Source organism: Bubalus kerabau, chromosome 2, assembly GCF_029407905.1.
Source record: "Bubalus kerabau isolate K-KA32 ecotype Philippines breed swamp buffalo chromosome 2, PCC_UOA_SB_1v2, whole genome shotgun sequence".
Taxonomy (NCBI): domain Eukaryota; kingdom Metazoa; phylum Chordata; class Mammalia; order Artiodactyla; family Bovidae; genus Bubalus; species Bubalus kerabau.
Genome location: NC_073625.1, coordinates 38,813,527 through 38,838,829, shown reverse-complemented (window position 1 = coordinate 38,838,829; position 25,303 = coordinate 38,813,527). Strand labels below are relative to the sequence as shown.

General features: G+C 46.0%; 1 long non-coding RNA gene and 1 pseudogene across 1 annotated transcript; one reads left to right on the top strand and one right to left on the bottom strand.

Annotated features, from left to right (window-relative positions):
* Nucleotides 1-877: 877 nt before the first annotated feature.
* On the top strand, nucleotides 878-7,163 carry LOC129644674 (beta-defensin 33-like; annotated as a pseudogene).
* Nucleotides 7,164-7,892: 729 nt separating this feature from the next.
* On the bottom strand, nucleotides 7,893-23,399 carry LOC129644673 (uncharacterized). Its single transcript, XR_008710923.1, has 10 exons — nucleotides 23,273-23,399; nucleotides 22,050-22,160; nucleotides 21,232-21,355; nucleotides 20,977-21,137; nucleotides 20,675-20,776; nucleotides 16,021-16,282; nucleotides 15,784-15,859; nucleotides 12,468-14,858; nucleotides 11,338-11,423; nucleotides 7,893-8,504 (listed from the first exon to the last, which is right to left on the bottom strand). It is a non-coding gene; the product is annotated as an uncharacterized LOC129644673 (long non-coding RNA).
* Nucleotides 23,400-25,303: the final 1,904 nt, after the last annotated feature.

The window sequence follows — 25,303 nt, the reverse complement described above, 5'->3', positions numbered from 1 at the left end:
CACTCTTTGCGACCCCATGTACTGTCGCCCACCAGGCTCCTCTGTCCATGGGATTCTCCAGGCAAACATACCAGAGTGGGTTGCCATTCCCTTCTCCAGGGGCTCTTGCCGACCCAGGGATCAAAACCACACCTCCTATATTGGCAGGTGGGCTCTTTGTCAGTAGGGCCACCTGGGAAGGCCTTTATCTGGTATGCTTTGGTGATTTTCATTCAACAATACACTGATGAATTACCTGTATTAAGAAATACTCTAGCCCATAAAAGTTCACCTGATTGTGGTCTATGCAAGAGCTTGCTTAGGATGGTTCAATCCTCTCTGAAAATGGTAGCAAAAAGAAAGAAAGAAAGAAAAAGAAATGTTGAGAGTGAAACAAGATCATTTTAATTTCCAAAATTCCTTTGCAATGGTCAAAGGTGTATGTGTGTTGGGTTCTTGTTGTTCAGTCAATCAGTCGTGTCCAACTCTTTGCGACCCATGGATTGAGGGTGTTTATTCTGAAAGGAGAAATGGACAGATGCAGAGACATGAAATAAAGGTGAAAAAAAGTGCATAATTTTCCAACAGAATTCAATATTCAATGATTTGTCTCCAACAAATGCACCAAGCCTCAGAGCCATAAGCAGAAGTGAGAATCAATGTGGAAATCCTGACATCCTGCAAACCGCTTCCTTTATGACAGGCAAACACTTGGACCATGTGTCCATACATGAAACATCCTCAAATTAGGCCCAGGCCAAGCTGAACATGTCTGGTAGGATAAAAGCACTTTCTTTCCAGCTGAAATTTTCAAACTCTCTGCCAGATCGCCTGCCCCGATTCAGGTGTGCCTCCAGACACTGGTTCTACTTGGAATTCCGAAAACTCCTTTCCCATCATGAAGCTACTGTACCTTCCCTTCCTCTTACTTGTGTGTCTTATCCAGACAACATCAGGTTAAGTGGCAGAGGCAACTGGTCAGATGATATGGTGGATGAGCTTGGAGCCTAGAGTAGGGAAGGTCAAGTTGGTTCATCATCCAGGGATATGCTGAAGGGAATAATATCAAATCTGAGAGAAGCATAGTATATGCGACATGCTCCATTCTACAACTAATGAAAGAGAAGCTTAAAGATGTGAAAAATAGCCTCCCACGATTGCCCTTAACTAGCTGGTGGTAAACCCATAAATTGTAACGGTGATAGAAAACATTTACAGGGGCCTTTATGGCTTGCAAATGATTTCCATGTGACTAACAGCAACACTAAGAATAGTAAATCATGTTGACCACTTCCAATCCCAAAGAAGGGTAATGCCAAAGAATGCTCAAACCAACACACCATTGCACTCATCTCACACGTCAGTAAAGCAGTGCTCAAAATTCTCCAAGCCAGGCTTCAGCAGTACATGAACCGTGAACTTCCAGATGTTCAAGCTCGTTTTAGAAAAGGCAGAGGAACCAGAGTTCCAATTGCCAACATCCGCTGGATCATCGCAAAAGCAAGAGAGTTCCAGAAAAACATCTATGTCTGCTTTCTTGACTATGCCAAAGCCTTTGACTGTGTGGATCACAAGAAACTGTGGGAAATTCTGAAAGAGATGGGAATACCAGGCCATGTGACCGGCCTCTTGAGAAACCTGTATGCAGGTCAGGAAGCAACAGTTAGAACCGGACATGGAAAAATGGAATGGTTCCAAATAGGAAAAAGAGTACAGTACATCAAGGCTGTCTAATGTCACCCTGCTTGTTTAACTTATATGCAGAGTAGACGATGAGACATGCTGGGCTGGAAGAAGCATAAGCTGGAATCAAGATTGCCGGGAGAAATATCAATAACCTCAGATATGCAGATTACACCATCCTTAGGGCAGAAAGTGAAGAGGAACTAAAAAGCCTCTTGATGAAAGTGAAAGAGGAGAGTGAAAAAGTTGGCTTAAACCTCAACATTCCGAAAACTAAGATCATGGTATCTGGTCCCATCACTTCATGGCAAAGAGATGGGGAAGCAGTGGAAACAGTGCCAGACTTTGTATTTTGGGGCTCGAAAATCACTGCAGATGGTGGCTGCAACCATGAAATTAAAAGACGCTTACTCCGTGGAAGGAAGGGTATGACCAACGTAGATGGTATGTTGAAAAGCAGAGATATCACTTTGCCGACAAAGGTCCGTCTAGTCAAGGCTATGGTTTTTCCAGTGGTCATGTATGCATGTGAGAGTTGGACTGTGAAGAAAGCTGAGTGCCAAAGAATTGATGCTTTTGAACTGTGGTGTTGGAGAAGACTCCTGAGGGTCCCTTGGACTGCAAGGAGATCCAACCAGTCCATCCTAAAGGAGACAAGTCCTGGGTGTTCATTGGAAGGACTGATGCTGAAGTTGAAGGTCCAATACTTTGGCCAGCACGTGCTAAGAGCTGGCTCATTGGGAAAGACTTTGATGCTGGGAGGGATGGGGGAGGGGGCAGGATGAGAACGGGATGACAGAGGATGAGAGGGCTGGATGGCATCACGGACTCGATGGGCATGAGTTTAAGTGAACTCTGGGAGTTGGTGATGGACAAGGAGGGCTGGCCTGCTGCGATTCATGGGGTCACAAAGAGTCTGACACGACTGAGAGCCTGAACTGAACTGAACTTCTTCTTTGACTGAAACAATGAAACTTTTAATGTCGTATCCCAAATATATTCCTCAGAGCAATATTTATCGGGTAGGCCATTTTACAAGATGGGATTAAGAAATCAAGTAATTTGTTCAAAGGAGTGCAGATTGAATGTAGGGAGCACTTGAACTCAAGCCCAAGTGGCTTTGACTCCAAAGACCTTGTCTTATTAAATATTCAACAATCCCAGAAAATTAATGTACTTTCTGAATTACATGAAATCAACAAATACTTAGGCTCAAGTGTGATCTGTGCATCACTCCGGACATACTTATCCTACAAGGTTATGTGTTGCTCAGCTGCAACCCAGGCTAAATTCCGTTTCCTGCATTTTCCCTGCAGTCCTCCTCAGATCACAGCATGCTCCAGGCTGTGTAGTTGTGAGATCGCCTCCAGTTCTTAGCATCTTCAAAGAGCCAAAGTTAATTCTCGCTCAAATGATGCCAAACCAGGAAGGCCTGGTTGCTCTGATCAGACCCTCCACCTGCGAGGAGCAGCCACCACCGTGGGTGCTGCTGGTCCTTTGTCCAAGTAGAGTGCTCTCAGGACTCTTGTGCTGGAGACTAAGGCCCCCAGCCCTGAAGGGAAATGTCAGTTCCGCTCAGAATTCATTAACCAAGCAGGTCCAGTTGTTTAGTGACTCGGTTGTAGTCCACTCTTTGTGACCCCATGGACTGTCGCCCACCTGGCTCCTCTGTCCATGGGATTCTCCAGGCAAGGATACTGGAGTGGATTTCCATTCCCTCTCCAGGGGATCTTCCCGACCCAGGTATCAAAACTGCATCTGCTGCATTGGCATGTTGTCTCTTTGTCGTAGGGCCACCTGGGAAGCCTCTTATCTGGTATTCTTTGGTGCTTTTCACTCAAGAATACATTGAAGAATTACCTGTATTAAGAAATACTCTAGTTTATAAAGCCTCACTTGGTTGTGGTCTATGCAAGAGCTTGCTTAGGATGGAACAATTCTCTCTGTAAATGGAAAAAAAAAAAAATATATATATATATATATATATAGAGAGAGAGAGAGTGAAAAAAGACCATTTTAATTTTTCTGAAATTCCTTTTCATTTTTTGATTGTAAAAGGTATGTGTGTTGGATTGTTGTTGTTCAGTCAATCACTCGTGTCCAACTCTTTGCAACCCATGGATTGAGGGTGTTTATTCTGAAAGGAGAAATGCACAGATGGAGAGAAATGAAATAAAGGTGAAAAAAAGAAATAAATAATTTTCTAACAGAATTCAATATTTAATGATTTTTCTCCAAAAAATTTTCCAAACTTCAGAGCCATAAGCAGAACTGAGAATGAATGTGGAAACCCTGACTTCCTGCAAACCTCTTTCTTTACGACAGGCAAACACTTGGACCATGTGTCCATAGATGAAACATCCTCAAATTAGGCCCAGGCCCAGCTGAACATCTCTGGTAGGATAAAAGCCCTTTATTTCCAGCTGAAGTTTTCAAACTCTCGCCCAGATCTCCTGCCCTGATTCAGCTGTGTCACCAGACACTGGTTCTACTTGGAATTCCAAAAACTCCTTTCCCGTCATGAAGCTACTGTACCTTCTCCTCCTCTTACTTGTGTGTCTTAACCAGACAACATCGGGTAAGTGGCAGAGGCAACTGGTCGGATGATATGGTGGATGACCTTGGAGCCTGGAATAGGGAAGGTCAACTTGATTCATCATCCAGTGATGTGGTAAAAGGAATAACATCAAATCTGAGAGAAGCATAGCATATGCGATATGCTCCATTTTACAAATAATGACAGAGAAGCTTAAAGAAGCTACAAATACCTCCCATGATTGCTTTTTACTAGATGATGGTAAACCCATCAACCGTATTGATGATAGAAAACATTTACAGGGGACTTTATGGCTTAAAAATCATTTCCATGTGATTAACAGTAACACTAATAATAATAGTAAATCGTGTTGACCACTTCAAATCCCAAAGAAAGTCAAAGCCAAAGAATGCTCAAACGAACACACAACTGCACTCATATAACACCCAGTAAAGTAATGCTCAAAATTCTCCAAGTCAGGCTTCAGCAGTACATGAACCATGAACTTCAGATGTTCAAGCTCTTTTTAACAAAGGCAGAGGAACCAGAGATCAAATTGCCAACGTACACTGGATTATCACAAAAGCAAGAGTGCTCCAGAAACACATCTATTTCTGCTTTATTGACTATGCCAAAGCCTTTGACTGTGTGGATCACATAAACTGTGGAAAATTCTGAAAGTGATGAGAATACCAGACCAGGTGACCGGCTTCTTGAGAAACCTGTATGCAGGTCAGGAAGTAAGAGTTAGAGCTGGACATGGAACAACAGCATTGTTCAAAATAGGAAAAACAGTACGTCAAGGCTGTCTATTGTCACCCTGCTTATTTAACTTATATGCAGAGTACATCATGAGAAATGCTGGGCTGGACAAGATTGCCAGGAGAAATATCAATAACCTCAGATATGCAGATGAAACCTTTCTTATGGCAGAAATTGAAGAGGAACTAAAAAGCCTCTTGATGAAAGTGAAAGAGGAGAGTGAAAGTGTTGGCTTAAACCACAACATTCAGAAAACTAGGATCATGGTATCTGGTCTCATCACGTCATGGCAAATAGATGGGGATACAGTGGAAACAGTGCCAGACTTTATTTTTTTGGGCTCCAAAATCACTGCAGATGGTGGCTGCAGCCTTGAAATTACAAGACGGTTACTCCTTAGCAGGAAAGGTATGACCAATCTAGACAGCATATTGAAAAGCAGAGATATTACTTTGCCAACAAAGGTCCATCTCGTCAAGGTTATGGGTTTTCCATTGGTCATGTATGGATGTGCGAGTTGGACTGTGAAGAAAGCTGAGTGCTGAAGAATTGATGTTTTGGAACTGTGGTGTTGGAGAAGACTCTTGAGACTCCCTTGGACTGCATGGAGATCCAACCAGTCCATCCTAAAGGACATCAGTCCTGGGTGTTCATTGGAAGGACTGATGCTGAAGCTGAAGCTCCAATGCTTTGGCCACGTCATGGGAAAAGCTGACTCATTGGAAAAGACATTGATGCTGGGAAGGATTGGGGGAAGGAGGAGAAGCTGACAACAGAGGATGAGATGGCTGGATGGCATCACCGCCTGGATGGACATGAGTTTGAGTGAACTCTGGGAGTTAGTGATGGACAAGGAGGGCTGGCATGCTGCGATTCATGGGGTTACAAAGAGTCACAGACGACTGAGCACCTGAAATGAACTGAACTGAACTGAACTGAACTTCCTCCTTAACTAAAACAATGAAACTTTTAATGTCTTTTCCCAAATATATTCCTCATAGCAACATTTATGGGGTAGGTCATTTTACAAGATTGGATTTAGAAATGAAGTAATTTGTTCAAAGGAGTGCAGATTGAATGTAGGGAGCACCACTAAGCCCAAGTGGGTTTGACTCCAAAGACCTTGTTTTATTAAATATTCAACAATCCTAGAAACCTGATTCACTTACTGAATTACATAAAATCAACAAATACTTTAACTCAAGTGTGATCTGTGCATCACTCAGGACATACTCATCCTACAAGGTTATGTGTTACTCATCTGCAATCCAAGCTAAACTGGGTGTCCTGATTTTTCCCTGCAGCCCTCTTCAGGGTATAGCATGCTCCAGGCTGTTCTGTGTTGAAAGAGCCTACAGATCTTAGCATCTTAAAGGATCCAAAGTTAATTCTTGCTCAAATAATGCCAACCCGGGAGGGCCTGGGTGCTCTGATCAGACCCCCCACTCCCGAGGAGCAACCACCACTGTGGGTACTGCTGGTCCTGTGTCCGTGCAGATTGCTCTAAGGACTCTCGTGCTGGCAATTAAGGGCCCCAGCCCTGAAGGGAAATGGCATTTCTGCTCAGAGTTCTTTAACCAAGCAGCTCCAGTTGTTTAGTCACTCGGTTGTCATTCACTCTTTGTGACCCCATGGACTGTCGCCCACCAGGCTCCTCTGTCCATGGGATTCTCCAGGCAAGGATACTGGAGTGGGTTGCCATTTGCTTCTCCATGGGATCTTTCTGACCCAGGGATAGAACCTTCATCTCCTATGTCTCCTGCAGTGGTAGGCAGATTCTTTACCAGCTTAGCCATCAGGGAAGCCTGAGGGAAGCCCCATAGACCCTGTTTAAATGAATGAGCGTGATCACCTTCCTATAGAACAATTTAAGGCCCCTTCTCAGTTTTTACTATTATTTTAAAAAAATGTGGAAAAACATTCTAAGCTTATAGGCCACACCAAACCAATGAGAGTTCTAGTTGTGTCCCTGTGGATTGTAATTTGGAGTCCCCTGCTGTATAAGATGAATTCTGATAGCTTTAGTTACACATGCCTTATTTATTTGTTTCTTTTTCACCTCCCCTTCCTTTATGGGGAAAGCAAAAAAGAAAAACCTTGAATGTGAGAAAATGGGTGGTGCCTGCAAGTATCAGAACACCCCCGGTGTGTTATCCTGCCTGGAGAATGCAAGAGTCGGAAGAAACACTGCTGCAGCGTCTAGTTTCACCATGGGAGCATCAACAGCAGCAGCAGACACTCCCCACAGCTGAGTCCTGTTAAAAAAGAGCCACTGTTCACTCGGGTCCTGTGGGGTCTTTCTGAGTGCATGAGGTCATGAACTGGATGGGAAGATTTCAGTTGGAAGTCTGGTCACACCACTCGTTAGCTGATTAACTCTGGACAGGCCTTGCCTTTCCTAGGTCTCAGTCTCTGCTCCTGTGACTGTTGAAATGGATGTTCTCCACAACCTAATTTGTTGGTGGTGGGGTTTATTTGCTAAATCATGTCTGATTCTTCTGTGACCCCATGGACTGAGTCCGTGCAATGTTCCAGGCAAGGATACTGGAGTGGGTTGTCCTTTCCTTTTTCAGGAGATCATTCTGACCCAGGGATCAAGCCCACATCTCCTGTGTCTCCTGCATTGGCAGCCAGAGTCTTTAGCACTGAGCCCCAGGACAGCCAACCTGTTAATCTATGTCTACAAATGTATGGACTGAGGGAAAGAGCTTTGAGTGTGTGTGTGTGTGCGTGTTAAAGTATGAAAAGTCACCGAGGTTTTGTGTCCCTTTGTGGAAGGATATCTGTGTTTCCATTGGCATATGGGTTTCCACATGGTCAACATGTGTTTAACTTCACAAGAGACAGCAAACTGCTTTGGGAAGCAGCTGTGGTCGCTGCTGATAATCTCAGTGGCCTCTGAGTTCCCAGTCTCTCCATGTTCCCATCCCTCATCACACCTCCATGTAAAATTTTCAGTGTTCCTCTGTTAAAAGGATGAAGGACAAATTCTCTAGTTTCTCAGGTCCTTCACCAGTTGGCCATACTTTCTCGAGTTTAATCTTATCTCAGCCTGGTTTGCAAACTAACCCCTGACAAAGTGTCAGTCATCTTTCTGGCGTATTGTGTTCTCCTCATACTGAAACACACTTAAGCTATTTGTCCTCTGACTTTCCCTGCCTGATTTGTACTTGCTTTTTATAGTCTCAGCTCACACATGGCCTTCACTGGGAAGACATCCTTCATTCACCCAACTTGAGTAAGAGAAGTGACTTTGGTTCCATGGTCTCAGCTACCAGTACAGTTTCTAGCACACAGTAGGTGTTCAAAAGATGTTGACAGAATAGTCGATGAATAAAGAAAATGATAGAATGAGGCTTCAGATTTCCAATGTAATTCAGGGATGATCCATTAAATGTGAATTCCTCAGTTTACTTAATTCAGGAAGTTCCATCAAACATGAGTCCATGATTCAGCGGAAGTGTTTACCATGTGATGAAGACCATTTATTTTCTTTCCAGGCACACACTTGTGTGAGAGTCACACAAATTAAGCATTCTACAACCTAAAGAAAGAACAAAAATGTCTGTTTTTGGAAGAAAGTCTTGAGATCACGATCTGGGGGAAGAAATAATTCAGTTCAACCGGGAATCCCCAAAATGCACTGCCAGGAAAGTATTCTGTCTTATGCACCTCTTTTCCCTCACTTTGTCCCTCCTATTATACTTGCTTGTTCAGTAGGAGAAAGGCTGAATTTCAAATTTGTTGTGAATAGAAATTTTATGCTGTAATTTGGAAACTAGGATCAGAGAGTGTAAACAGCTCTCTTGGGCTGACATTTACAGCCTGTTATTGTGCCCTCTGAAATGCGCCATTGTGGGGTTATCAGATGTCTTTTGGAAACAGCACATTAAAATTTTGTAAGTTTGTGTTTTCATCTTCCTGGCAAGGGATCCCGCTGAAGACAAGATGGTAGCACAGCCCTCAGATATTTACTAAAATCTGAGAACATACTCACACATATGCCCCACGCAGTTGAAGAGTGTCAGCAATACTCTGAAGGTCACTCACCATTCCCAGGCTAAGAACATACGCCTGCTTTCAGGGTTTCTCAGATAAGTCTTACAATTAAGATTAAAGACCTAAACATTAAGACCCTGAAACCAAGGACCTAGAATGGTCTGGGCACCAGCTGAGGGGAGAGAGGTTTCTAAAAGAGAAAAGGAATAGCCCGCCTGGCTCCAAACCAGGACTAAGGTTGGTTTGGGACTTCTCTGGTGGTCCAGTGGCTGGGAGTCCACCTGCCAGTGCAAGGGACACAGATTTGATCCCTGGTCCTGGAAGATCCCACATGCCTCGGGGCACCTAACCACATGTGCCAAATGGCTGAGCCTGTGATCTAGAGTCCAGGATCCGCAACAAGGGAAGCCACCGCAATGAGAAGCCTGAGGACCACAACTAGAGAGGAGCCTCCAGTCACCACAACTAGAGAAAGCTTGGGCTCAGCAGCAAAGACCCAGCACAGACAAAAATATAAAAACAAAAGGTTGATTTTCCTGCATCTTAGCAGGTGGGGGAGATAAGCAAGGGCCCCCCAAGGACCCTCTAAGTCCAGCCTGTCCACTTTGGTTCATTAGAAAAGGTCACCAGCTTTGGATCCCAGGTTGAGTGGTCAGAGGGCTGGCTCTCATTGGCTTTGGCCTGGGGGGTCAATGACCTGTGGAGTCAATGCCAGGGCTGGTGGCAGGCTCACACTCTCCTTCTGCCCACTCAGGGACGTCAGCCTTGTTTCCACTTTCTTGAACTGCTCATTCTACCCACAGGCTGGAGGGAAGATGCTAGCACTTGGCTTCCAGCAGAGAGCTTGCTCATCATGGTTCCTCGCACCTGAAGCTCTGTGCCACATTGTGGAGGCTGTCCTGATGCCTACCCATGCCACGCTGGGCTTCATCACGGCAGCTGTGACCTAGGAGCTCTGACCTCTGGACCACCCATCGCTGGACCCATGGATGTCCTAGCGCTGTGCCGAGATTCTCACATAAGGAGTTCTGCGGCTCTATATTCATTCTTACCCAGAACATCCCCTCAGAGCCCAGAGGAGGAAGGGAATCTACACCCCCTTCTCTCTGATTGAAAGTTAGCCCAGTGAGGAAACTGACTTGGGGTCACTCATCTGAGTGAGGACACAGAATGGATGACTGTGCCCAGGGGGCCCACAGCAGAGAGCGGCTTGTTGACCAGAAGCAGACAAAGGACAGGGTCTGGGGGTGGGCATCGGGGGAGCTACTGCATCCATCCAGCCCCTGCTCGCTTAGCTCATTATCTGTCAGGTTTTGTGAGCTAACACCCTGGGAAGCACGAGGAGCCCTGAGCAGTGAGACTTAGGAAAGGAATGATTGGTCAGATGAGTGTATTTACATTAGGTGGCTCAGATGGTCCAGAATCTGCCTGCAATGTGGGAGATCTGGGATAGATCCCTGCGTCAGGAAGACCCCATGGAGGAGGGCATGGCTACCCACTCTGTTATTCTTGCCTGGAGAACCCCGTGGACAGAGGAGCCTGGCCAGACCATGGGGTCACAAAGAGTCAGACACGACTGAGCGACCACATGGTGTGATGTGATGATGGGAGGAAGTGAGTGAGGGGAGACAGAGGACGAAGAGTGCTGGGCACCAAGCACTATATGGCAGCAAAAGACAAGAATCCCTGCAGAAGGCGAGGCGCCAGCTCTCAGGGACACTCCAGCCCCTCTCAGCCACACCAGCCACTCTCCTCCCGCACATCCAAGTGATTTTACTGCCCTCTGAGCTGTCCCGTGACAGTCAGCACTTCTGTGATGCGAGGAGCAATCACACAGGGGCTCAGACCCCCGCCTCCCCTTCTTTTCTCATCCCTGCCACTGCTTGCTCAAGATATGGGGAAGAATATACATCTGTGTTTTTTCCCAAAATGTCGTGGTTCTACCTATATGAATTATCTCCTAAAGAATACCTCTAAGCTTCCTCTTTTTTCGTGCTCTGCAGCCAGGAACAAAATGCCTCTGGAATGAGGCAAATGGTAAACTTTAGGTATTGCTATCAGCTCAGACACACGTCAGTAGGTGGAAGGTTTAAAAAAGGAGACCATGTATGTTATGACTATGTCATCATATTAGACTTTAAAGAAAGCAGATGATGGTTTGTTTCCATTCTTTCCCATTGATTTCAGGGTTTCTTCTCTATGCCTCCAGGCCAGATGACCTTTGGCAAACCCGGCTGGGAAACTTCCCTTTTCTTCTCTTCCCAGAGTAGCATCCCTGAGGTGCTTTGGGGACACCAGGGTATCTCTCTGAAAGTGGAGCAGGCTGGAGAAACGAAATTGAACTCAGATATGACAGGGAAATGCCAGAGACCATTTACCTGGTATCACTTGAGAAAAGAAGACAACAAAGATGAGGAGGTAAGACAGCTTCAAGGCTGGTTCAGAAGAGACTCCTCGCAAGTTCCTGGAAAGGAGAAAACAAACAGCACTTCAGTGGGTTGAATAAAAAGCGACCCAAATCTTCTTTAATAGGTCCAAACAGGGCGATTGCATATGGAAGACAGTGTTCAATTCTGATCTGAGTACTAACTAAAATATTTCCCGGACTTCGAAAGCCCATGATATGAACAGGTGCAACGATTAACAATGTTCCAGGCAAAGCTGGAAGGGTTTCTTTTGTTAGCTCTTAATGGGTGCAGGACGAGAAGAGAACAACAATGATGATGACGGTAAAAAAAAAAAAAAAAAAAAAAGAATGAATAGATGGGATGTCCCTGGCAGTCCAGTGGTTAAGACTTGGCCTTCCAGTGCAGATGATGTGGGTTCCAACCTTGACTGGGGAGCCAAGATCCCACATGCCTTGTGGTCAGAAAGACAAAACATAAAGCAGAAGCAATAGGGTAACAAATTCAATGAAGTTTTCAAAACAGTCCACATCAAAAAAATAAAAATCTAAAAGAATGATTAAAATTGATGGAGCACTTACTCTATGGGAACCTGTGAATAGTTTAGATGACATTTTTCCATTTGCTTTCATGAAGTTAGTACCATCCACTACTTCTTCAACTCAGGCACAAATACAGTCAAGATACAATCTTTTATTCTTCCGATAGTCACTCTTGCACTAAACCGAATGGGACTTCGAGAAGGAAAACTATCACAGGGTTTAGGACTCACTTCTCTTCAGATGCTGAGAGGTGTCTGAGATCTATTGTAGCATGTCACTTGGCTCAGTTTGTACAGAAGATGGTCCCCCTGCGTCTGACAATGGGCTTTATCTGTGCTCTAGGAATGACCCTGCTGATTCAGGGCCCTGTCCAGGACATGGTGATGTCTAATGACCCATAAAGCCTCATGTACTTGACTCTTGTGCTATAAAACACAGCATAGTTTCAGGGTAAGTGAAAGTCGAAGGGCTTTGCTCCTTAGCCAAAGCCTGAATCAAAACAAGTTTGGGACAGGGGCTTAGTGTCCCTGATGAAGGACAGAAGGAATGAAAACAGCTTACCAAACGGAGATGGCATCTTGAGACCAAAAACTGAGGAGGCTGCTGGGTATAATCAATAAGTCCATTTTTTTACCAAGGTCGGGGGAGCACCTTACTTCCTCACAGAGCAGGACTCCAAAGCTCCCTCTGAGGAGCCACTGGGGCTATTTTGTTGCTAACCTGGTGTACACAGGTGGGGGCTTGGAAATAGGAATCTATTTTCCTAAGATTTGTGAAAGGGTAACTAGTCACATGGGAATACATCAGGGAAGGTTATCCTCATTGTTTGGGGACTAACAGAGCATGGAGGCTGCCTGGTCCTAATGGGTATTAAACAATATCTATTAACTACAAGACCCTGATGACAGAGACGTGATTCACCACACAGGCCAGTACAGGGCTGGGTCAGCAGAAGGATGGCGGGAGATGCATGAGCCCAAGAGGGCGTCAGTGATGCTAACAGACATCCAGGCACCCTCCTCCTGGTTTTCCTTAACCTGCTGTTTCTCTCCTCTGTCTCCGGGCTTTGGCTGAGCCATCCCTAACTTAAGTCTCAGCAGCTGGGGGTGAGATTTCAGTTTTTTCTCACCCAGAAAATCTTGGGCTTCTCATAAGAAATGATCCCCCTTATTCTGAATGAAGCATTTTTCTGTAACAAATGTCTTCAGAGTGACTAACTCAAGAATTCTTGTATTTTCCCTCTCATCTCAAGATGATGGCTAATTACTCATCCTACATTTATGCAATTAATCAGAACCCACCAAGTGAAGCGTATTGAAGGTGATTATGATGGCCTTCCTACAACCAGAATAAACTAGTCTTACCTTATACCAATAGTAATATCATCCCTAATGGTATCCATGGGGAAAAAATAAGACTAGAGATATTCAGTGTGGTGTTCGAGTTTGTATGTGGTGAAATTAAAGTTGGAATCAGGAATCTGACTCTAGATACTGAATTCTTTATTACTGCACGATGTTCTACTGGTCTCCTTCCTCAAGGATTAAGTATTAGAATCAAGTGAAAATTATTATACATTTTAAAAGAATGATAAATTGGCTCACGACTTTCCATACAGTGGTAATAATCTAGAAATTAGGATTAAAAATATTTTTATGTTGACCAAGTTGATTTTAAAATACCCTGTAAAGGGAAAACTTGCAAGAATAAGCAGCATAATTTTCAGAAAGAAGAACGCAGTGACTTTCATTACCAGTTATTATAATTTATGATGGTGTTGAGGCTTGAAATATGTGACTTTGGCTGAGGAATTAAAAAAAAATGAAACCTGAGGCAAAACAAAGAAGCCAGAAACAGTACACTGGTTGTTCATCTGCTAACCTCTTCTGAATTTTCTTTAATTATTCATGGTTGAAAGTCAAGTGAAAGTGTTAGTTGCTCCGTGGTGTCTGACTCTTCCCGACCCCATGAACTGTAGGCCACCAGGCTCCTCTGTCCATGGGATTTCCTAGGCAAGAATACTAGAATGGATTGCTGTCTCCTCCTCCAGGGGTTCTGTCCAACCCAGAAATCTGCATAGCAGGCCGATTCAGTACCATCTGAGCCACCAGGGAAGCCCACTCATCACTGATTGGGACCCAGTTATAAAACTGGTCCTCGTCACATCACCACAATGCCAGTCACACTCTTTCTTTCCCATGAGATTGTTCAGGTTTTGGAAGAATGCTCCTGTCTCTGGTCCTTCCTCTTTGTCCCCCGCTTCCTGGGCACCTTGCCTCCTGTCTCCGTCCTCCTGCCCTAAACCTGCTCTGTAAACAGCAGAGAACTCTGGTCCTGTCAAGGCCTGCTCCCTCCCCAGAAGGAGGAGAGTGACACCGGCATGGAGAGGCGGCCTACTCAGCAAACTACGGACGGGGCCACACCTTGGACAAGACACGTGGACAAGGAAGACACCGCATGACCGCACATCTCTCAGGACTCCAGCCTCGGGCCAAAGTGGCTTAAGAGTCACATTTGCTCTGTGAATGAAAACACTGTTGCAACATTTGTGTTCAGTCGCTCAGTCCTGCCAAACTCTTTGCAACCCCATGGACTGTAGCCTGTCTGGTTCCTCTGTCCATGGAATTTTCCAGGCAAGAATTTAAAGCATAATAACTGTCTCCCTCCCACTGCCTACCCTGCCATGGAAAACAACATCAGTCCTAATGATAAAACATTCGATTGTGTAGATGTGAGAACTGTCTTCTTTTATTTGCACAAGAGGAGACTTGCTCAGGGTCTCTTGGCGGGCTCCTCAGCTGGGCTGCCTCCATCAGCTCAGCTTTATTTTGCAGCAAATGGTGAATGCCCGGCAGGGTCCTCTGAAGGCCTCACAGCTTGGTGTCCCTTGCTTCAGGCAGATTCCACCCCGAAGATGGCAGGGTCTTTCAAAATTGAGTGCCCTAGTGCTGTCTGGAAAAGGAAAAGACGTTTATATGAAGCCTCATGGAAGTCCCATGAGGAAATCTGGGGGTCTCACCATCTGACTGGGATCCCCTTCTTTCCCAGCTAAACACCAATAGCAAATGTCCCCCTTGTATCCCTCACTCTCTGTTCTGATGTAAGATGTCAGTGTTACTGATGAACCTGGTTCGAGAAGATCCCACGTGTGGGAGCAACTAAGCCCCTGAGACACCACTGTGAGCCTGTGCCCCGGAGCCCGGGCTCCACAGTGAGAAGCCCCTGCAACGAAAAACGTGTGCCCTGCAACTGGAGAGTAGCCTGCGCTCTCCAAAACTAGAGAAAAGCCTGCACAGCAACGAAGACCCGGCACAGCCAAAAGAAAGAAAGAAAAAAAAAAATATATATATATATATACACAAATATACACCCTTCGTGCCACAGGAACACCTGGGTGGTAACTGCAGGGTCAGTAACCACTGCCCCGTGTGCCTCACCAGTCACCCCACCTCCCCATCATGCAAAACCCACCCAGCTCTCACAGGCTCGTCAGATGGAAGCCTTGTCCAGCAGAACTCAAGCTCACACCGTGACATGTGGCAAGAGGTCTCCGGTCTGGGCCTGAATAAAGGAAGTTTTTCTCATACTGGGTTATACCAGACAAGTGATTCAACTGATTTAGTTCGCAAATCATCCAGCTCATTCCAGGGAAAGAAGAGGAGGGAGAAAGTTACCACCAATAAGACATTTAAGGTCATGAAGACTCAACAACATGCTTTGGAAAGAATTCTCTAATCACTCAATGCCGAATTTGGGTGTGGAAGTGACCTACTAGTAGCTCTGTCATACTTTACTTTCTGATGATGGTTAACTCAGGGAAGAAAAACCCAAGTAATGATAAGAAAGGGCATCATGGCTGGTATTGACCGGGCAGTACCTGGAAAGGGGATCAAGAGAGCGGTGAGGAAGACACGGAGGAGCCTCATTGTCCCAGAACGGAGGTCCCAGAAGACCTGGTGAGAAGGATCAAGGACACAGTGAGAAGTTCGAGGAGCTCAGGGCCTCCAGGACCAGAGCAGACACGACCTCCTGCCCTGGGGCCCTGCGCCTGCTTCGGCAGGAGGAGTGTGACTCTCTGTCCTTTCTGGCTCCCTGAGCCCCAGCTGTTGCTCACCTCGGGTTTGCTCAGACCTGGGGTTTCAGATCTGGGGTTGAGGCCCTCCTGTGCCCACATCTATGGAGGCCGCGTCCCCGTGAAGCAGAGGCTGGAGCATCCAAAGCCAGTGGTAGGGCGGGAGTCTGGCTGTTACAAAAGGAGGGTAAGGCCAGCCCCTTGTGGGTGAGGAGGTTCATTAGAAAAGATTTAGAGCCCCGTTGTTTGGATCTTCAGGGCTACTTGAAAGGAAGGTCCAGAATGGTGGTGGGTTATAATCTTCCTAGAGAATCCATGTTAAAGGAAGAAAGAGTTTGTATTGGTTAAAATTTAGTGGAGAAATATACCCAATTATTTCTAGGATTTTAAGTTTAATGTTTACTTTCATTTAAATCTATCACAGTTTTTCTGATTATAAAAAATATTACACATCAGAAAGTTTCAACTAAAAACACCCAAAATTTCAGGTCATAAGTAAATGCAAAAATGAAAGGTTTTTTAAAAACCCTTAGGCCCACCCTTCAGTTATAACTACTACCTACAATTCAGAATATTTCAGCTCTTTTGCTTTGCAAATGAAATTGTGTAAATATTTATTTTTAATTTAAAACATAGAATCTTACTTCACACTCAATGCCAATGTGTTTTTACCACTTAAATATTATCTTGGAAACATTTTATGTCTGTTCAAATGAATTTGCATCATAAATTTGTATGACCATATATATATATATATCTTGAGAAATTTATATAACACTTACTTTTGTATAAATTCCAGAAGTGGAATCTCCATATACATATATATATATATATATATATATATATGCATTTTTCAAGTTTTAATGGGTTTTTCCCATTTGCCCATGCTAGAAACTGTTGTACCACTTTATCCTCTTGCTGACAATGTTAAAAAGTATATTTGACAGTCAATATTCTCATTACTAGAGAAGGCAATGGCACCCCACTCCAGTACTCTTGCCTGGAAAATCCCATGGATGGCGGAGCCAGGTAGGCTGCAGTCCATGGGGTCGCTAAGAGTCGGACACGACTGAGCGACTTCCCTTTCACTTTTCACTTTCACGCATTGGAGAAGGAAATGGCAACCCACTCCACTGTTCTTGCCTGGAGAATCCCAGGGACGGGGGAGCCTGGTGGGTTTCCATCTATGGGGTCGCACAGAGTCGGACACGACTGAAGTGACTTAGCAGCTTAGCAGCAGTGGTTTTAAGAATTTTTTCAATTTTTCCAAATTGAATGAGGGAATAATATTTCTTTTTTGTTTTAATATATTAAAAAAATTGTTTCTGAGGTTGAACCTTTTGAAAAATGTTTTTTGGTGATTTTTATCTCTTACACGTTACCCATTTTTCTATTCATCTTTCCTTGCTGACTTCTCAGAATCCCATGTATATTTAAGGTCACTAATCCTATATTCTATGTGTTGCAAAAATTGTTTCTGGCTTGCTTTTGGCTGTGTGCTTGCTCATCTAATAGATGAAATTTATAGCTATCCTTAGAGATTACATTTGGTTTTCTTCAAAGATATTTATTAGTATGTTTATCTACTTCTGTCTGTATTCCTGGTTAGTCTCATCCTTAATTCTTTCAGTCCTGGAATGGAGGCTCTTCTGAAAACCTATGACAGACAAGTCCCCAGCAGTGACCTGAGAACTGTTGCTTGCACCATCCAGCACTATGAATTTCCTGAGCCCACAGACATGCCCTCACTCCCACATGTCTCATATGGAAGGCTGATGTCTGAGTTCACATCTCTGTCCTCTTAGGAAACCTAGTCTTGCATGGAAGAGAAACAAGCTCATACATGACTGGAAGGAATTGAAAATGATCAGGGCCACCCGGGTGAGCCAAGTACACCAGGCCAGGCCATCTAGGGGAGGACGGGGGAACACATTTTGTACACCCATCAGAGCACCTAAACCACACAGCGTGCCTGGCACCTACCTAGTCCTGGTCAGAGACAGTTCTGTTCCTTCTGCTCTTCTGTTTGTCTCTGCAGGATGCAGCACTAAGTGATCTGAGCTATTAATAACACAGCTCCTCCAGTTAAAGATAATCAAATCTCCCTCTTCAGTCTCTTTCAGAGGGCATGGCTACACTCAGTGATTCTCTATTACCAAATAACATTTAAATTATTCCATCAAGTTAAACACAATGTTATTGCTTCATTGAAATTACAGGTTTTACTAAAGAAAAAAAATGATATGTGATTGAGTCTAAGAACTAGATTTCCCTTTAGATGTTTTTGCCTCCTCTTAGTACAACCTTTGTACTAAGAAACTTACCTTCATTAAGTTTCTTTCTGGGTCCTTCAGAGTGATTTTGTAACCTGACTCCTAGATATTTCATGGTTTTTCTTTTTGAGCCACATTCTTCTTTCATTACATTTTATAACTGCTACTGTCTGCATAAGAAAAGCTGTAGATCTGGGATAATAATGCATCACTAGCCCACAAGTTGAACTCTTATTCATTTAGATTTTTTGTGGTTATTTCTCAGTGGTTTTGCAGTTCTAAAATTATAGGTCTCTAAGAATTATCATTAACCTCCTTGATTCTGAAGTATAGGATTCTTCCTTTCTGCTATCAATGAAAGACATTGACTCACAATGCCTGGAACTGTCAGAGATCCTCAAAGCCAACTTCCTTACTTCACAGAAGAGGAAATTGTGGCCAAACAAGGTCAAAATCATGTCTAGGGGTTATCCTCTGGTAAATGTCTTTTATGCTGTAAACTCTTTCTCAGTTATGACAATGCAAACATTAACTTGTTTCTATCCATTTCCCCTGTTTTCCTGTTTCTTTATCCCTTCTTTCTCCTGTCAAAGATCAACTTCCTCAATCTCAAAAATGAAACAAGGTTTTTCAAAAGCAGTTTTTAAAGACAGTTGCTGTTTTTTACGTAGATGCTTCCACCATTTTTTTCTTTATGTGTAATTTCTTCTGTAAAAACCTTTGATTTTTCTTCCAGGGCTTGATGAAGAATTTCAACTCATGCATGAAGCACAAGTTGTAGTTTCAGCCAAGATGTCCTTGGGTGGTCAGAAATGACTGTGTCCAGTGAAGAAATGGAGGGAATCTTAATGACAACACCAACACCCAGTGCTTCTGTGACCCTGGGATTAAGTCTACCGCTCTTGCAGGGTCAAAATGGAGATGTCTGAGTTCACGTCAAGATTTCTGTTTGAAAAGTTAGAGCGAGATAAACATCCACATTGGGTCTAGTAATGTGAGCTAATTCTGATTATGGGCCCTGAGTGAAATCTCTGGAGGATGTATGGGCTGTGAGAGAAATTGTCCAAGGCAGGGATGGTTGCTACTTCAAAGGAGAGAAAATAGAAATGGAGGGAAGAAGGGAGGGAGAGCAGTCACAAGAATCTCATAAAATTCTTCTTCAGTTTTGGGGCCATAAAAGGCCCCAGTCTACTCCCCACGTGCTCCTCCAGCAGAGCAGGCCAGGGAGCATGTGGCCCTGGGTTAGCACGTCTCTTCTCTGTCGGGTGCTGGCAGCTCTGTTCCCACCCGGCTCTGCTCTGAGGAGCTTACTGACTCCACTCTGATAGGACAGGCCTCACTCTGAGCCCTCCTTCTCTCCCTAGAGAAAGAGAATGACGTCCTTGAGTCGTGAATGAGTTGGGAGTCCTGTTACCCGTCGACCTTGTTTCACCTACAAGACTCTGAGGTCTTGAAAACCCAAGACTGCGTCTCCTCAGCGTTGAGCCCTTAGGTGTGAACCAGACGGAGAATAACTCGAGCCTGGAAACAGGAAGCACCTTTGACAGAACCATAGGAACGTGGGATTCTTCTCCTTCGTCTGTGCCCAGACTTCTCCCATCCGAGCCCGGGCTCCCACGCCTTCCACGCTGGACCCTGAGGGGGCTCACTCATCGCTCCTGAATCAGGGGCTCAGGAACCCGGCCCCCGTCCTGCCCGCCTCTGCACACACTCCAGTCTTGGGGTCGTGCTTCCATTGAGAACAAGAAGGGGCCCTTCAACCCCGTACGCTCTGCCTAGGGTCGGTCTGGGCGAGGCACTATCCCACGTGCGCACGGGCGGCTTTGGGTCTTGGGCCGCGGTGGGCTGCCATGAGCATTGGTTGAGCCCAGAAGTGTGTCGGTATCCGGCGGCACCGGGCCGGCTTCGCGCAGAGCGCCCCAGGACCTATCCTGTGGCCTCAGACGGCCTCTGGACGGCGACCTAGAGCGGCCGTTCCCTCCACCTGGAGCAGGACCACACCGAGGTCAGGAGGACTGAGCCCCGGGTGGACAGAGCCGGGCCCCGCCACGGCCCATGTCCCGTCCCGCAGCCCCCTCGCTCCCTCAGAATCAGCCTCAGACACCTCTGGGATGTCGTGTGGAAAGATGACGCTGGACCGAGGCTTCGGACCCTGGCACCGGTCCCGGCTCCGCCTCCGACTACAGGTCACGTCCCTTGCAGGCGCCTCCACACCCTCTTTGGCGAGATGCCAGACCTGGGTGAGCTGACCCCAGGTACCCTGGTTCTGAGGCGCGTGGCTCCAGGCGCTTCCGCGAGGCACTTGGGCCTGACGCAGAGCGGGGACTGCGGGAGGACGGCCGCTCGCCTGGTCCTCGGGCTCCCGCCTCGGGTCCCCTGAGCCGAGACCTCGTTCCCCCCGGCCCTCAGCTTCACTCACTCACCTCCTCTCCCTCCTGTGGGCAACAGGGCCTGAGGAGCCTCTCCTTCGTCCTCCAGGGCCTGTTACTGGAGGCGCCCTGACGGCCTGTTCCCATCACCGGGCGCTAGTGAACCAGAGAAATCACTGAGTGGGCACTTTTGGACGTGCAGCGCCTCCTGGCAGGGACCCAAGGGCCAGCGCCTGGCGCCCAGGGCCTCTGTACCTGGGCCTGGCACATTGGCAGAAACTGGAGGGGATGCGAGGCTGCAAAATACGGGGGGCTCGTCACTGTCCCTCCCTCAGCAAGCTCAGGGAGCCAGTCACCTCGACCCGCGAGAGCTGAGCTGCTGGGCAAGTGGAGGGTGTCGGAGGGTCCGAGCGCTGCTGCAGGGCCAGGAACACTGAGGACGGGAGGGCACAGAAGGAGGAGAACAGCTCTCTGTGACACCGTGGCACGGCCTTAGGGCTCAGATGGTCAGATCCCCCTGCAGAAGGGAGGAAATCAAGAGGAAATAGGGCGGCATGCCAGCAAGATAAAGAGAGAAAACCTGTCTGGGGAGACAACGCAGTAAATCATACCTTGACGTGCGCTTTAACCATCGCATCAGCGGGCAAGTAGAGGGCAGGGGCGGGGAAGGAACGAACTCAGCTGAGAAGAGGTGAAGAGTCTTGGGGTCTTCAGTACCTTGGTCTGTGGAGGGTGCTTCATCAGGTGCATTTGAAATAGACAAAAAAATGATTTAGGTTGAAAATGACAAAAATACTTTGGCGATAATATTAATAAGTGTCCATAAAAGGAAATAGCACAACATTGCTTAATTTCACGTTTTGATCTTCTTTTATTTTCTGATTTCTCTTCTGATTATTATTCAGAACTCTAGACATTTCCTCCATGAAAGAGTGTCATTAATAAGTCTTAGGATTAACTGAGAAAGCACCAATTTTAGAGTCAGGAAACCAGGGCTGTGGCTCCAGAGATACCACTTGCCCCTGGACCCCTGGGAAGTACCCTCTCTTTTCTGGACCTTAGTTTTCTCATCTGGAAAATGCAATGATCACTTAGGTCCCTCCAACTCGAGGATGCTACAGCATCGGAGCCCAGGGCTCACACCTGCTGACACTAGGCTCCGATGAATGGTTTCTTAGAATTTAAAAAAAAAAAAAAAAAGATACTTCCTGCACTAAGTAAAAGCCAAATTATCTGCCTCTGGGGAAAATATGTTTGTCCCTCCTGCTTAATAAAAGGAAGTAAGTTACTCAGAATGTAGGCTTATCTTCCAGCTTCATGTTACACGAGTATAGTACTCTAACATCCTTGAAGTTTCTGGGCAAAGCACTCAAGTGAGAGGAATTACACAAAGATAGAAAACAGTCAGATGGGTCCCTTCAGGCATCACCTGGTTCTTCGTTTCTAGCACTCTCCTGGCCCCCTTTCCAGGCACAGGGCAGCTTGGCTCAGCACCATTCTTCCTGAGACCCATTTCCTCTGCTCCCACGATTTCCAGTTCCTAGGCAGAATCAGGTACAAAATGAACAAAATGTGCTCCCAGAATGCCAGGGGCTTTCAGCTGGATCAAACAGATCCACACTGTAACAGTTCATCACTATTCACTGCAGTGAGGAGGAGGGGTCTTAAAGGAAGGAACAGCTGTTCCTGTTCCTATGGTGTGGGGGTGGGAACAGGGGGAGAGGTTGAGAAAACTTTGCTGTGAGGTCAGTTTTTGATTTATGGTCTAAGGGATGAGTCAGTATTTATGAGGCAGACACACACACAGTGGTGAAGCCAGTCCTGGGAAAAGGAAGATCATAGGCAAAGATAGAAAGGTGTAGATCGCAATGTGAATTTGGGAAGTCATGTGTCCTTTGGCTAAAGAAAAAGGAAACACTGTAGGATATGTAGACTCAGGGTTGGATATTTGAATTTGTCTTGTAAGCAAAGAGAAGAAACTGAAGGACTTTAAATGAGAAAATAACACTGTCAAGTTTGTAATCTGGAAAAAGCTCGGTAGCTATATATAGACTGGATTCAGGAAGTGAAGGTAAAGGACTGTTATAAACCCACCATATATAAAACAGCTAGCTAGTGGGAAGCTGCTGTATAACACAGGAAGCTCAGCTTCAGGAAGGAGGAGAGATATGCTGATTTGACCATCACATGAGGGAACCACACTGGTAGGGAGCAGTCTGCTTAGGAGGCAGCAGTTGTGAATCTGGTTATGAGAATGGGGATGGTCCATTTGTGTTATTCTCATTGGTTACCCATTGAAAGAAGGTATTCATAGTAACAATCATGCATCATAGGGAGAAATCCCTGTAGCCTGGTACCCAATTCTGTCTACCCCCCTATAAAACCTCTTTAAAGTAGATTGTACAGGGACAGACCTGGTGGTCCAGTGCTTAAGACTCTGAGCTCCCAATGCTGGGGCACAGGTTCGATCCCTTGTCAGGGAACTAGATCCCACGTGCCACAACTAAGAGTTCACCTGTAACAACTAAAGATTCTGCATGCAACAGCTAAGAGCCGGCATAAATTAAAAAAGCAAACAAACAAAAAAAGAATCAGTATAAAGCAAGCAGTTAAATACAATAAATTAAGAAAAATAGCACAGGAATATTTCACCTGGACAAAGATGAGGCGTCATCAAACAGGAACCATTCAGAATCTCTCCAAAGATGCTGAAAGAAAAAGGAGGTGGTGAGGACTGGGGAAGGGGGGCAGGGAGAAGAGACAGGAAGGTGTGCAGGGAGCCTGGAGAGAATCACACGCCACACGTGGGCACAGACGTAGACACACCTGGGGGCCGCAACTGGGGAAATTCACTTCTGGTTGCTTTGATTTTCTTTGAAAACTAGGCATGATGTCTCTCAGCTGAGAGTGGGTGTGGGGACCTGACAGGAGCTTTGGAAGAGAAGGTGCCGCGTGAAGCAGTCGTGGGGAGTGAAGGCAAGCGGAGGGGAAAGGGGCGTCCAAGCAGGGCCAGTGGGGAGACAGGACCTGCTGTGCATAAGGCGTCCTGAAGACAGGATGAATCCGGGGGCGTGTGAAGGGGCTTAGCAGCATCAGGTCAAGGATTCTAGGTTCTTCATCTACAAAGGGTTGAGCCATTAAGACAGGAGGTGGAAGTTGAGAGCATTTGCTTAAAACTGAGATTACAGAGGGTTCACAGGTCCTGGCTGAGAGGGTTTTGTTTGTGTGTTTTCCCTTCTTGACACCAACTGTGTGTCCAGGGCTTCAGCTCAGTTCTGACACTAACGACCCCAGAAGGAGGGGCAGACTCACAGGTATGATCCCAGTTCTACAAGACTGTCCCCACCTCAGATGCCAACTCTTGGATCCCCAGCTCCCTCACACTTCTGCCCGACTTGGCTACAAACTCAGGAATCCCAGTACTCCCACTTCAGGTTGTGTGATTTGCTAGACTGACTCACAGAACTCCAGAAAACACCAGAGGAAGGGCCAGGCCACGAGCCCCTCCCCAGGCTCCTTTGTTTTAGAAACCTTGGTTGATTTCTGTAACTGGCCATTTGGGTCACTTGTTTGTTGGTTTCTCTTCCTACACTTTAAATTCTCCCTCGTATGTTTTAAATTCACCAATAGTGCATCCTTGAATGGAGAAGGCATTGGCAACCCCACTCTAGTATTCTTGCCTGGAGAATCCCAGGGACGGAGGAGCCTGGTGGGCTGCCTTCTATGGGGTCGCACAGATTCAGACATGGTTGATGCGACTTAGCAGCAGCAGCATCCTTGAAAAGCCAGACCCCCAACCCTATACCTGAACAAAAGCAAAAGCCTAAGCCCCCCATGCATTCTCTCCCTACCTGACACCATGGTAGTGAGAGTGTGCTGTTGTGCTGTGTAAGTTTTAGGTCTCCTAAACAAAAAGCCTGTATTTTTGTCTGTTTTCAGAGCTTCCTGAGTGTATCAGACCCACACCATGGTAGGAAGGTGTGCTGTGTAAGTTTGAGGTCTCATAAGCAAAAAGCCTCTATTTTTTTTTTTTTTTCTTTTTTCAGAGCTTCCGGAGTGGGTCAGGCCCACAGGGGGCAGTCTGTCCACAACACTGGTGATTCACAGGCTGAGAATAGCAGAAAATGGTGCAGGACACCCTGGGCTCCCTTTGCCACCCTGGTGGTGCCTCCAGCTCCCTGCTGCAGAGGCCATATGCGTAATCTGAGCCCAGTAAACAACCAAGCCCTCCTCGGTTCTCAGTGTTGGCTCCACAGTCACTGAGGCAACAGACTTCATGGAGTACCTGTCAGGATCCAAACACAGACAAGTTCGTGGTCCCTTCCCCCTCCAAGAGATCACTGTTGTTGTTCATGTTATTGTTCAGTTGCTTTCCCAGTCATGTCTAACTCTGTGACCCCATGGATTGCAGCACTCCAGGCTCCTCTGTCCTTCACTATCTCCCAGAGTTTGCTCAAATTCATGTCCATGAGACTGTGATGCCATCCAACCATCTCATCCTCTGCTACCTCCTTCTCGGTCCCTCAATCTTTCCAAGCATCACGGTCTTTTCCAATGAGTTGGCTCTTTGCATCAGGTGGCCAAAGCATCGGAGCTTCAGTATTAGGCTTCCAATGAATATTCTGGGTTGATTTCCCTTAGGATTGACTGGTTGGATCTCTTTGTAGTCTAAGGGACTAATGC